Source organism: Schistocerca serialis, chromosome 2, assembly GCF_023864345.2.
Source record: "Schistocerca serialis cubense isolate TAMUIC-IGC-003099 chromosome 2, iqSchSeri2.2, whole genome shotgun sequence".
Taxonomy (NCBI): Eukaryota; Metazoa; Arthropoda; class Insecta; order Orthoptera; family Acrididae; genus Schistocerca; species Schistocerca serialis.
Window position 1 is genome coordinate 249,372,900 of NC_064639.1, and position 13,385 is coordinate 249,386,284.

A 13,385-nucleotide genomic window follows, 5' to 3' on the forward strand; every position below is an offset into this window, starting at 1 on the left:
TCCCTCCATTCACGCCTGTCGCGACACCACTGGAGGTGGGCTGCACGATGTTGGGGCGTGAGCGGAAGACGGCCTAACGGTGTGCGGGACCGTAGCCCAGCTTCATGGAGACGGTTGCGAATGGTCCTCGCCGATACCCCAGGAGCAACAGTGTCCCTAATTTGCTGGGAAGTGGCGGTGCGGTCCCCTACGGAACTGCGTAGGATCCTACGGTCTTGGCGTGCATCCGTGCGTCGCTGCGGTCCGGTCCCAGGTCGACGGGCACGTGCACCTTCCGCCGACCACTGGCGACAACATCGATGTACTGTGGAGACCTCACGCCCCACGTGTTGAGCAATTCGGCGGTACGTCCACCCGGCCTCCCGCATGCCCACTATACGCCCTCGCTCAAAGTCCGTCAACTGCACATACTGTTCACGTCCACGCTGTCGCGGCATGCTACCAGTGTTAAAGACTGCGATGGAGCTCCGTATGCCACGGCAAACTGGCTGACACTGACGGCGGCGGTGCACAAATGCTGCGCAGCTAGCGCCATTCGACGGCCAACACCGCGGTTCCTGGTGTGTCCGCTGTGCCGTGCGTGTGTTCATTGCTTGTACAGCCCTCTCGCAGTGTCCGGAGCAAGTATGGTGGGTCTGACATACCGGTGTCAATGTGTTCTTTTTTCCATTTCCAGGAGTGTCTATTTAAAAAATCATCAGATACGACGAAACTAATCTTGGCGATACGACGTGATATTAATGATGTTGTCGATAGTCACACCAAATCTGAAACTGAGGCGCCAGCACAGCGTCGTGACCTTAGGGCGACGTAAACAAGAATAGTAATGCATACAGCCAATAAAATTATACACCATTCCTCTCAAACAAATATATCATATTCCGTGAGAGATACCTATCACAATGTCCCGATGCTAATCGAATCTGAGGAATAAAGAGTTCAGAAGAACAAATCACTTCACCCTCATTAGCATCGAAGCAATCTTAACATTTCCAGTAATGTGAATTAAGAGATTATCGTCTTTGAATGTAGAGTCCACAGTTGGGACAGCTACGTCACTGAATGGATATGGCAAACTAAAATGCTCCATAAACCATCATTGTCCTTCTGGTGTGAACATACCATCCAGCGTTCGGTGCTGGAAGCAGACTGACTGTGAAATACGCCAGTCGGAATGCTACCTACTACTCAGGAGAAGCTCAACATTGGCCCAGATTGGTGGATGGCTCGAGCTACCTAGCGCAGTGGTTCAGACCTTAGACTGGCGAGACAGGGCGCAACCCCCCGTCTGGGGTCGTTAAGGATTCATTTCCCGCTGTTTCCCTAAATTGCTCAAGGAGAACTCAGAGGAGGTCCCTTTGGAAAAAAAAAATAATTGGATGATATACCGTGATCTTCCTTCCTTCCTTTCATCCAACGGACTGATCACCACCAAATATATCTTCCACCGTAAGATGGTGGTAAGACACTTGGAGGAAGGAGGAGTAGCGCTTAACGTATCCTTCCTGATGAGGTCACTTGATACTGAACACGAGCTCTGGACTAAGGTGGGCAAGGAGATCGGTCGTGTCCTGTGTGAAGGTTTCCGGAATCCGTCTCAAGCGATTCAGAAAACCATTCAAAATCCAAAACTGTCTTACTCCATACTGTTCGCACTTTGTTCATATGTTTTCTGATGGCTGTCGATATCAAGTGACTTACGTGATAGGCTGAACATTCCTTGTCCCCAATCAGAAATATTTCAAGCAACTTCGTCTGTCCCCACATCCGACAAGCTCTAAAATGTGGTCGTTATTCAGGGCTCCAAAAGCTACGTATAGAAGAACCAGACTTAAAAAGTGTATTTCATTTCAGTGAAAACCTGGAGTGGCATACTGAAATGAACATCCAAATTCTGGAAATTATAAGAGAATCACTCCAAAATAAACGAAGAGGAGTGCGAATCTCCTCGATATGGTCCACACATTACGTAGAATTCCCCCAGTTGGTGAAGGACACCAGTATTTCTACTATTCTTCGATTTCAGTACACTGATATGGAAGCTTTCTGAGCCTAATGGCACCGAGCGAGGTGGCGCAGTGGTTAGCACACTGGACTCGCATTCGGGAGGACGACGGTTCAATCCCGCGTCCGGCCATCCTGATTTAGGTTTTCCGTGATTTCCCTAAATCGCTTCAGGCAAATGCTGGGATGGTTCCCCTGAAAGGGCACGGTCGACTTCCTTCCCTAATCCGATGAGACCGATGACCTAGCTGTTTGGCCTCTTCCCCCAAACAACCCAACCCTGAGCGTAATGGGGAGTAGGATGTGCATTTCTTGTTCCCTAGCAGAGGTATTCCAACAAGTTATATGCTCGCATTTCAAGTTATGAATACGGAAACTGTCCGAGAAAGAACGGCCAGAGGATCGGCGCCTTCAGTCTGCCATAAGCTGCGATTGAACCAGTAACTAAAAATTCCCCCTGATTCCGAAAATTTCAGGTGAGCAGGAAGCAAATAACTACCTAAGTATGAAGGCCTATCTTCCCACTTGCGTCATATGGGCATCAGGGATAATCCTTTCTGCCTCATTCAGATGAAATCAAGAAGATTGAGACAACTATCTGTTTTCCTGTAGTTTTTTAGAAACACAGCAAAATCACCTTTTGCAACGCCCTTTGAAAACCAACAAGTGCTCTGGTTTTCTTTGTCATCAAAATACTTAAGTTACTAAGCCCTTTCTGATTTGATGCTAGCTAATAACGTGTATACTGTCTGTGGTTACACTGACATTTTACTCTTCAGGTACATGCTCCACAATCTCGGTTCCTTTTATATATTCTGTTTTACACAATAGGTATCATATCAAGATTATTTAACGGTATGTTTTGTCACCGTGTGCGTAGCGTAGGATAATCATAAAGGACAGTTCAAACAATTTATATTGTGATCTATTGGTATAGATGTTTTTTATCAAAGTACTAAGCTGTTGGCAGAACTGTTCAGTAAACTCATGCAGCCAATACAAACAGTTTTACCTCATTTGTCGGATACTTTTCGTATGTTTGCAATGCCAGCGATAACGTACCTTATATCACCGAACTTGTTACATCACTGTGTCCAGTAACTCCGTCACAACAATGAAAAACACGGCTTTTTTCAGCAAAGGAATCCTCGTTTCTTCCCTGTTTACTTTTTTCTTTCTAACGTCTGTCTTACTTATTTTATCCGCCTCTTTCAAATTAATTGACCACATTTTACTAACATCCTGTCTTCGTCGTTTTCATTCTATCTCCCTCGCTTACATCTGCATTCTTCATGCTGACTGCTGTCACACTAATGTTGTAATAACCAGCCACTATTCCACAGCCTGTATCTATTGCTACTAATATTGTCCGTATTGTTATTACCACCTTTTACAGAGCTTTCGTATACCGTTAAAAAAAGTGTATTGTTCCAAATCCGAAAAATCTCGTTTAGATATCTTGAACGGTTCACGAAATAAGAGGTAAATCTGGTTGACCGTGTGGGACTTCAAACCCAGCCCCTCCCAAATGCTAGTCTAGTGCCCTAAGCAGTGTTCCCCTTGCCCCGTGAGAGATGTTTGTGCATCGTGCTGACAAAAGGACAGATTAAAACAATTTTCGCAGGGAAGATGAACATCTACATTAAATCATCCTAATGCCAAATGTAATGTAAGGTCATAGCGTTTTCCAATAAGTTAAATAAAGACAACAGATATATATATATATATATATAACAGAGACTTCAGTCATCAATAATATATATCCTTTCACTGCTTACAATAGTCTGCCAATGCTGTTGTAAGTTTCGATTCCGTGACTGTAGAAATCACGTAGCTTTGAAGAGAAGAACTCGTCGAGTCATGTTTGGAGTACGTTTTCATCCGGAAAGGATGTTCCTAGAAGATTGTTCGAAAGAGAGGGGGAAAAGGTGAATATCTCAGGGCGTAAGGTCAGGCGAATAAGATGGGTGCAGAATAACTTGACAACCCAACTCCTGTATAGCGTTTTTTTTTTCAGTCTAATAGAAAGCGCGCGGGCGTTTTAGTGGAATAGCATCACTATACGCCGTCTGCCTGGTCGTTATTCTTGGACTGCGTGTGAAAGACAGCTTAGCTGTTGACAAAAAATGTCGGCAGTGATGGCTACCTCGGCGAAACAATTCGTAGTACACCACGCAATCGCTGTTCCACCAGATGCATAAGATTTTATTTTGTCGATACGCACAGGGAATGGCTGCTTTGTTAGGGTCAACCATTCCTTTCTTTTCCTTATGTTACTATAAAGATGTCATTTCTCGCCACCAGTAACGATACATGAGAGGACTGGTCGGTGTCGTTCACGAGTCAATTGATGACGAACAGGCGGAGATGTACATACGGCCACTTGCTGATTTTTGTGGGTTTGGCTTAGAGCATGCTGTATCCGCACACCCGATTTTTGAACCTCCCTCAGTGCACTCAAATGTCGCACGATGGTGGAATGATCACAGTTCATCACATCTGCCAGTTCTCAAGTACCCTGACGTGAATCCTCGTGGATTAATGGGTTTAAACGATCTTCATCAATCCCCGGAGGTTTTCCTGAAAGTGGAGGGCCACTGAAGTCAAGACGATCGTCCTTGAAACGAGAAAGCCGTTTACTTGCCTTGCTCTGTTCAATGCCATTATCCCCAAACACGGCACAAATGTTTCTGGCTGTCTCTGCTGGTGCCACCCCTCTACTGAACTCAAACAGAAGTTGGAAATATTCCGATTTCTCCATTTGGCACGCAGTTTCCAAGCGTCCACAGAGCCACTCACTACCCCCAAATAACAGAATGACAGTATGTAAACTCAAATAGCAACAGTGAAAATAAAAAATGACAATCGATAAATAAACCCATAGCAACTGGAATATCAACTTGCAAAACAATAACGCTACGAACTTATGCACCACCCTAATACAATAGGACACCGTCGAACTTCTCGCCTTTGCCCTTTATATGGAGTTTTGTACTTACCTAATGACTGTAGAGAAACGAGCTGCGGACGCACTAGTGACGCAAACTCTGTACAGAAACAGAATGCGAAAACTGCACCAGCACAAGAAACAGAATAGCTCCACTCTCAACGCCCCGTGCGAGAACTAGTTAGGGGAGTGATGTGATGATGCGACCATGGTGCACACTGACTGTCTTTTCGCACAGAGCGTCCTAGCTAGTCCCATAAATGGAATGAAGACGCCTGTGACGGCACACGAAAGGCCCCGCCATAAAAGTGAAACCTCTGCGGACAGTTTGTTTGTTTTGTCGTCGCAGCCGGCCGATATCTGTGTTCTTGACCTCTTCGCAGCGGCTACGCAAGCCGAATCGGCGCGCCGTTCTGCGGCCATTCATGAGAGGTGCCGGTCAGGCACGTGGTGATCGGCTTCTTCCATAACCAAAACGAAACACAAACAACTACGGCGTCCCTACAAGTTCAGAGGGTCCTAACAGTAACTGCCGTCTGTGTTAATACCAGAAAAATACACTGAGTGGGCGACAATCGTGAAAAGGCCAGGGACTCATGTAATCAGGAGAAGTTCCGCAATTATATGTAGAAGTAACTCAGTAACCAAATGGAAGACACGTGACTAAATGTTGGGACATACTGTTCCAACACATGTCCACTGCTCCCTGCTACTTCGGGATCAAGACAGCTGAAGATAGTTTGTGGGACAATGAAAGTATTTTTGTATGTTTACGAGTTGTTTTTAACCAGGGCTGATTCTCACGTCTCAACTTCCATAGTTCACGGCCTTCCCACAGCCCCCCTTGGATACTTCTTGGAAGCGTAGCTTCTGTGACGTCGATCGCACATCCTTAAATCTCACATTACGTCATCTTCCACTACCATATTCTTTGAGAGATTTCTTCATTTCTGGTGACGTCTAACCTTGAGACTCCAGCACTTCATCTCCAGTAATCCATTTCCGTAGATGTTGCATAAGGGAAACGTGTTAGTAGTCGATTAAACTTCTAACCTAACCTAACGGAATACAACTCGTAGAAAACATTGAAAGTGTACTAATATACAAGCAACTCTCAGTCACTACACTTTTATCCACTTGTGCATTACGACATTTCGTGTTCTGAGGCCTCATCTAGAGGAGGAAACCGATTGCTAGTTATATTTTATCGTAACAGCTACATTAGAATTTATAGAATATATTTACACATCTACTCTGCAATTCACTCTTAAGTACTTGAGGGTTCATAGAACCATTTTCAGACTACTGTATTTCTCAAGTGTTCCACTCTTGAATAGCTCGTAGAAAAAATGAACACACAAATCTTTGCCTGTGAGCTCTGATTCTTCTTATTTTATCGCGATGACCATTTATGCCTATGTAGGTAGGAATCAACAAGATACAAAATATTTTCTAAATCGGAGGAGTAATTTAGTATTTTAAATTTCGTGAACAATCGCGCGGGAATGAAAAACACGATTGTTTTAATGACTGCCACCTCAACTCGCGTATCACATCTGTGACACTCTTCACGCTGCTTCGTGATAGTACAAAGCGAGCTGCCTTTCTTGGAACTTTTTCAATGTAAACATGGTTCAAATGGCTCTGAGCACTATGGAACTTAACATATGAGGTCATCAGTCCCCTAGAACTTAGAGCTACTTAAACCTAACTAATCTAGGGACATCACACACATCCATGCCCGAGGCAGGATTCGAACCTTCGATCGTAGCGGTCGCGCGGTTCCAGACTTTTCAATGTAATCAGTCAGTTCTATCTGGTAAGGATCACAAGTTGCGGAGCAATGCTCCAGAACAGAAGAGACTTCCAGTAAACGTTGCACTCCGTCTTCAGGCCACAAGTGGCCGATTGGGACCATCCGACCGCCGCATCATCCTCAGCTGAGAGTGCCGATAAGAGGGCCGTGTGGTCAGCACACCGCTCTCCCCGCTGTTATGATGGTTTTCTTTGATCGGAACCACTACTATTCGGTCGAGTAGCTCTTCAATTGGCATCATGAGGCTGAGTGCATCCCGAAAAATGGCAACAGGGCATGGTGGCCCGGATGGTCACCCATCCAAGTGCCGACCACGCCCGACAACGCTTAACTTCGGTGATCTGACGGGAACCGGTGGATCCACTGCGGCAAGGCCGTTGCGGTACATGTTGAACAAGTGAAAATACACTGTCCTATCACGTTAATGTGACCGCCCGTCAAAAGACTGAAAAAACATCTTTTTCAGCATGGACGGCTGCGAGACGTGTAGGAAGAGAGTCAGTGAGGTTCTCGAAAGTACACGCAGACCCTGGTACCGTAGCCAGTTGCGCTAGGTCTCTCAGTTGAGGAACCACGGCGTGGACAGCCCGGTCGAGGTGGTCTCACAGATCCTCGACTGCGTTAAAATCTGGGGACTCTGATGGCCAGGGGAGTACGATAAACTCATCCTGGCCCTCTTCGAACCGCGGATGTACACTGCAAGCTGTTTGACATCTTGATTGTTCTGCTGGTAGATGCTATCGTGCTGTGGAAAAATAAAGTGCTCGTGGCGGTGGACGTGGTCCCCAAGGATAGGTACATACCTGTGTTGATCCACTGCGCCTTCCACAATGACGAGATCACCCTGTGAATGCCAAGAAAACATTCCCCAGACCATGACGTTCCCTCCTCCGCGCTGGACCGCAACGACGGTTGTTGCAGGATGTTTGGTTACACATCTTTCACGCCGTTCACACCAACGCCTCTCTGGCGACCTGTCGTCTCTCAGCGACTTCCGGTAGCGGTACTGGCGTGCAAATTTCAGTCTTCGTCGCTGATGAATAGCAGTTAGTATGGGCGCATGAACCAGCACCTACTGTGGCGGCCCATATGCAGCACCGTTCACTGAACAGTAGTCGAGGGGACACCGTTATAAAATCACTCAGCTATCTTCACTTACTGTTATTTGTATTTTGCCTATGCCGGCCGCTGTGGCCAAGCGGTTCGAGGCGCTTCAGCTTGGAACCGCGCGACCGCTACGGTCGCAGGTTCGAATCCTGCCTCGGGCATGGATGTGTGTGATGTCCTTAGGTTGGTTAGGTTTAAGTAGTTCTAAGTTCTAGGGGACTGATGACCTCAGATGTTAAGTCCCATAGTGCTCAGAGCCAATAGAACCAATTTTGCCTATACTGAGCCTTTTATACTGAGATGTTTCCCACACCACCTTGTGTTGTGGCTTTATATGTATGGATGATTGTCTGTGTGTGTGTTCTAAATACATACACCGTTGGTGGGACCCAGAGCGATGGGTGAAACTGATTTCACACTATACTCTTCCGTTATTATTGCGATCTGCTCTAGCTGCTGCAGATGCTGTATTTAAGCTGAAAGTTGCGAAGAAATATGCGTCGGGGCTCTGTTGCATAGCAATCAGATTTGCCTTCAGTTAGAAACATTTGGGCAAAAAGAAGATCCGTGAAATCACCTCTTTTCCGAAGAAAGCATAATATTATTTAATTAGAACTGAACGCTCCCGTCGCAATTGTTCTCGAGCTGGTATTCATTAACAGATTACACTTGAGTATACGTCGTTTGTGGAAATAACACGTACCTTTCTGGAATGAAAGAAGTTTTATTGACCTTAGTGTCAATGAAATTCTTCTCGCACGTGAATTAGCGATTCTTTGTCATATATGCAGGTGTATATACAAATTTCCTTCAGAATATCACAATGGCGTCGATTTGTACAACACAATAATGGACAGACTTCTCTCTCATCAAATTAAATCTTAACAAGAACAAAAGTTTATTATCAATGAACAGTTATCTAAGCGCACTACGCCACAGAGTAATAAAGAATATCTTTGTCTCTCTCTCTTTCTCTCTCTCTCTCTCTCTCTCTCTCTCTATCGTACTGTCGCATTCATGCATAGCAATCTTATTACATGATACATCATACCGTTCTTAGCCCCGTGGTTCATTTGGGCACGTCTATTCGCCCGTACACATCTCCGCAGCAATCGTTCGTCCATCTGTGGCCCATGGTTCACCACAGTTGTCTCGGAGCCGGTTTCGGATGGCGCCATTTTGCCATGCGCTATATACTTTAACCACTAAGACACGGGAAACTTAGTAGTTTCGGAAATGCTTCCATCCTTGGCCCAAAAGTCAATGACCGTGTCGTTTTTGACGTCAGATAAATCGCTCCGTTTCCGCATTACGACAATGACTGCACTTTTTTTCGCGTTCCCCCACCACGTTTTACATACACTTCAGTACTAGAGCTGCCACCTGTGGTCTGTGAGTGGTTATTTCACGTTGACCTTGAACATGTCTACACGGATGCCCTGCAAATCACATTCAAGTGTCTGGCAGAGGGTTCATCGAACCACCTTCACAATTTTCAATTATTCCTATAGAGCGCGGAAAGAATGAACACCTATATCTTCCCGTACGAGCTCTGATTACACTTATTTTATCGTGGTGATCGTTCCTCCCTATGTAGGTCGGTATCAACAAAATATTTTCGCATTCTGAGGAGAAAGTTGGTGATTGGAATTTCGTGAGAAGATTCCGTCGCAACGAAAAACGCCTTTCTTTTAATGATTTCCAGCCCAAATCCTGTATCATTTCTGTGACAGTCTCTCCCATATTTCGCGATGATACAAAACGTGCTGCTCTTCTTTGAACTGTTTCGATGTACTCCGTCAGTCCTATCTGGTAAGGACCCAACACCACGCAGAAGTATTCTAAAAGAGGACGGACAAGCGTATTGTAGGCAGTCTCCTTAGTAGGTCTGTTCCATTTTCTAAGTGTCCTGTCAAGAAAACGCAGTCTTTGGTTAGCCTTCCCTACAACATTTTCTATGTGTTCCTTCCAATTTAAGTTGTTCGTAATTGTAATACCTAGGTATTTAGTTGGATTTACGGCTTTTAGATTAGACTGATTTATCGTGTAACCGAAGTTTAACAGAGTTCGTTTTAGCACTCATGTGGATGAGCTCTGAGAACTATGGGACTTAACTCATGTGGATGACCTCTCACTTTTCGTTATTTAAGGTCAACTGCCACTTTTCGCAGCATTTTGACATTTCTTCTAAATCGTTTTGCAGTTTTTTTAAATTTTATCATGACTTTATTAGTCGATAAACGACAGCGTCATCTGCAAACAACCGAAGACGGCTGCTCAGATTGTCTCCAAAATCGTTTATATAGATAAGGAACAGCAAAGGGCCTACAACACTACCTTGGGGAACGCCAGAGATCACTTCTGTTTTACTGGATGACTTTCCGTCAATTACTATGAACTGTGACCTCTCAGACAGAAAATCACAAATCCAGTCACATAACTGAGACGATATTTCATAAGCAGGCAATTTCACTACAAGCCGCTTGTGTGGTACGGTGTCAAAAGCCTTCCGGAAATCCAGAAATACGGAATCGATCTGAAATCCCTTGTCAATAGCACTCAACACTTAATGTGAATAAAGAGCTAGTTGTGTTTCACAGGAAGGATGTTTTCTAAACCCATGTTGACTGTGAGTCAATAGACCGTTTTCTTCGAGGTAATTCATAATGTTAGAACAAAATATATGTTCCAAAATCCTGCTGCATATTGACGTTAACGATGTGGGCCTGTAATTTAGTGGATTACTTCTACTGCCTTTCTTGAATATTTATGTGACTGTTCAGTGAATGACGAATACTAGCCACAGCTTCTTACAGGACTCGTATTCACGAGGATAGCATTTCGAATTTTCATTTAGATTTTCATGGTTGGAGATAAATGTCGGGATGGTTCCCATTCAAGTTTGGGCTATGTTTCTAATAGCCTTCTTGTCAACAGGACGCTAGACAACAAATTTTTCTGCAACATGTAATGACGACACAGCTCACACCGTACGATTACACAGGTTTATTCCGTTGAATGCGATCTGGTAATTTACAAGGCCTCCCTCTGTCCGCCCTGCTCTGTTTGCGATACAGCAAAGTCTCACATTGGGAAACTACAGCGGATTCTAAATATGGCGCAGCGGCGCACATCTTACGTACCAAGCAAATTCCTAGCCTGCTATCTCTACGTCGTGCCTGAGGATGAACCAGTGATAAGACGATTCCTGGAATATGGTCGGAAACTTCCAGTACAGCCACGATCTCCCATAATTCTTTAGTATGCCTTCTCGAACAGCGTAACGAAGAAAGAGAACAATGGCGCAGTTTAATAGGCAGTTAAGGTTCGAGATGTAAGAAACCAAGTGTTTAAGAATCCATTAGCCTTAAGAAGGTCAAATATGCGAGCAACAAGCACTCCGTAACCTACACTAAACACAGTGCTGTTTCTACCTTTAGGCAAAACTAGACGGCCGCCTAGGGCGGCAAAATTTTAGGGACATCAAAGGGCGGAAAAAGTTAAATTACATCAAACAGCGAAAAGATTAAGCAAATAAGGAGAAAAAATGGAAAGGGGGAAAAATTAAAACACCGAATCGTTTTCAAAAACATATTGAACAGTTACTTATAAGTCTTTACTTACTTTAACGGAAGTACACACATTGGCTCTACAAACCTCACAAATAAAGCAGCCGCTACAGAGTACAAAACGGAAATAAATGTTCAGCACATTCTTCCTGTTTCGTTATTTTGGGAAATTTCGTAATCTGAAGACGAAAAATAGTAAACTGAGGACATTTGTTGTTCTCGGTCGGTATTGAAGGAATTGAGGGCAAAGCATGAGAAGTGAGGACTGTTCCCAGAAAATGAGGACCTCTGGTCGCCTTGGATTAACACTATCGCAGGAGATTTCCATTGTTGTGCCGTTGGATGTTGGTGCTGGTGCAGAGGTGGTAGAGGATGTAGAGGAGACCAACGATAGTAAAAAAGAGGGGGGATTATTCTTTGGTTCTCGCCAGGGGCAGCGAAACACTTAGCAACGGACCTGACTAAAGAATATCGGACAGCAACAGAAATGTGTGCATCAAACCACTGAAACAAGGTACAATCCCTTAGCAGAAGATCGCCCAAAAACAGGCGAACGCAGTATAGGTCAAATACGCGAAGGACATAGCAGATAGGCTGATTTTGACTAGTTAGAGCAGAGTCACAGTTCGAAGGTACAAGACATAGCAAAGAATATGAAAAGATTTGTGCTTGTTTCTTCGAGCACAGAGCTTACAAACACTGTAGATGATGTTACAGCAGAAAGTACGTTGATCAACGTGTCTGGTTAGTGAAATATGTAATAATGTCATTCGGCTGTTTGATTGTCTGTAAGCAACGTTTTAGGTCTTTTAACAAGTCAAGTTATTCTTACTTTTAACTGCACTTGAAAGTAGTTACTGGTTTTAAATAAACAATAGAAAGTGACTTTCCCTTTATTATAATACCTTTAATCAGAGCGTTCGATTCAGTCGGATATTGACATGACTTCAGACGTTTTCTGTTTGCGTACAAAAACAAGTAGCAAGAAGGCATTGTACCACACAAGCGACTAGTAGTGAAATTGCGTGCTTGTGGAATATCGTCTCAGTTATGTGACTGGATTTGTGATTTACTGTCGGAGAGGTCACAGTTCGTAATAACTGACGGAAAGTCATCAAGTGAAACAGAAGTGATATCTGGCGTTCCCCAAGGTAGTGTTATAGGCCCTTTGCTGTTCCTTATCTATATAAACGATTTTGGAGCCAATCCGAGCAGCCGTCGTCGGTTGTTTGCAGATGACGCTATCGTTTATCGACTAATAAAGTCATCAGAAGATCAAAACAAACTGCAAAACGATTTAGAAAAGATATCTGAATAGTGCGATTTTGGAGCCAATCCGAGCAGCCGTCGTCGGTTGTTTGCAGATGACGCTATCGTTTATCGACTAATAAAGTCATCAGAAGATCAAAACAAACTGCAAAACGATTTAGAAAAGATATCTGAATAGTGCGAAAAGTGGCAGTTGACCCTTAATAACGAAAGGAGTGAGGTCATCCACATGAGTACTAAAAGGAACTCATTAAACTTCTATTACACGATAAATAAGTCTAATCTAAAAGCCGTAACTTCAGCTAAATTCCTAGGTATTACCATTACGAACAACTCAAACTGGAAGGAACACATAGAAAATGCTGTGAGGAAGGCTAACCAAAGACTGCGTTTTCTTGGCAGGACACTTAGAAAATGTAACAGACCTACCAAGGAGACTGCCTACACTACGCTTGTCGGTCCTCTTTTGGAATACTGCTGCGCTGTGTGGGATCCTTACCAGATAGGACTAACGGAATACATCGAAAAAGTTCAAAGAAAGGCAGCACGTTTCGTATTATAGCGAAATATGGGAGAGAGTGTCACAGAAATGATACAGGATTTGGGCTGGAAATCATTAAAAGAAAGGCGTTTTTCGTTGCGACGGAATCTTCTCACGGAATTCCAATCACCA

At 44.2% G+C, this 13,385-nt stretch overlaps 1 protein-coding gene and 1 pseudogene across 2 annotated transcripts in view; both read right to left on the reverse strand.

Annotated features, from left to right (window-relative positions):
- The window catches only part of LOC126457008 (uncharacterized), a 124,158-nt gene that overhangs the window by 87,659 nt on the left and 23,114 nt on the right, over positions 1 to 13,385 (reverse strand). The window contains exon 1 of one of the 2 annotated variants that reach the window (XM_050092976.1): positions 5,004 to 5,258. The exons of the other annotated variant lie outside the window; for it this stretch is intronic. The gene's annotated coding sequence lies outside the window, so the exon portion shown is untranslated. Of the gene's footprint in view, positions 1 to 5,003; positions 5,259 to 13,385 lie in introns of those variants that run through there. 2 annotated transcript variants of the gene reach the window in all.
- LOC126459054 (5S ribosomal RNA) lies at positions 7,032 to 7,149 on the reverse strand (annotated as a pseudogene).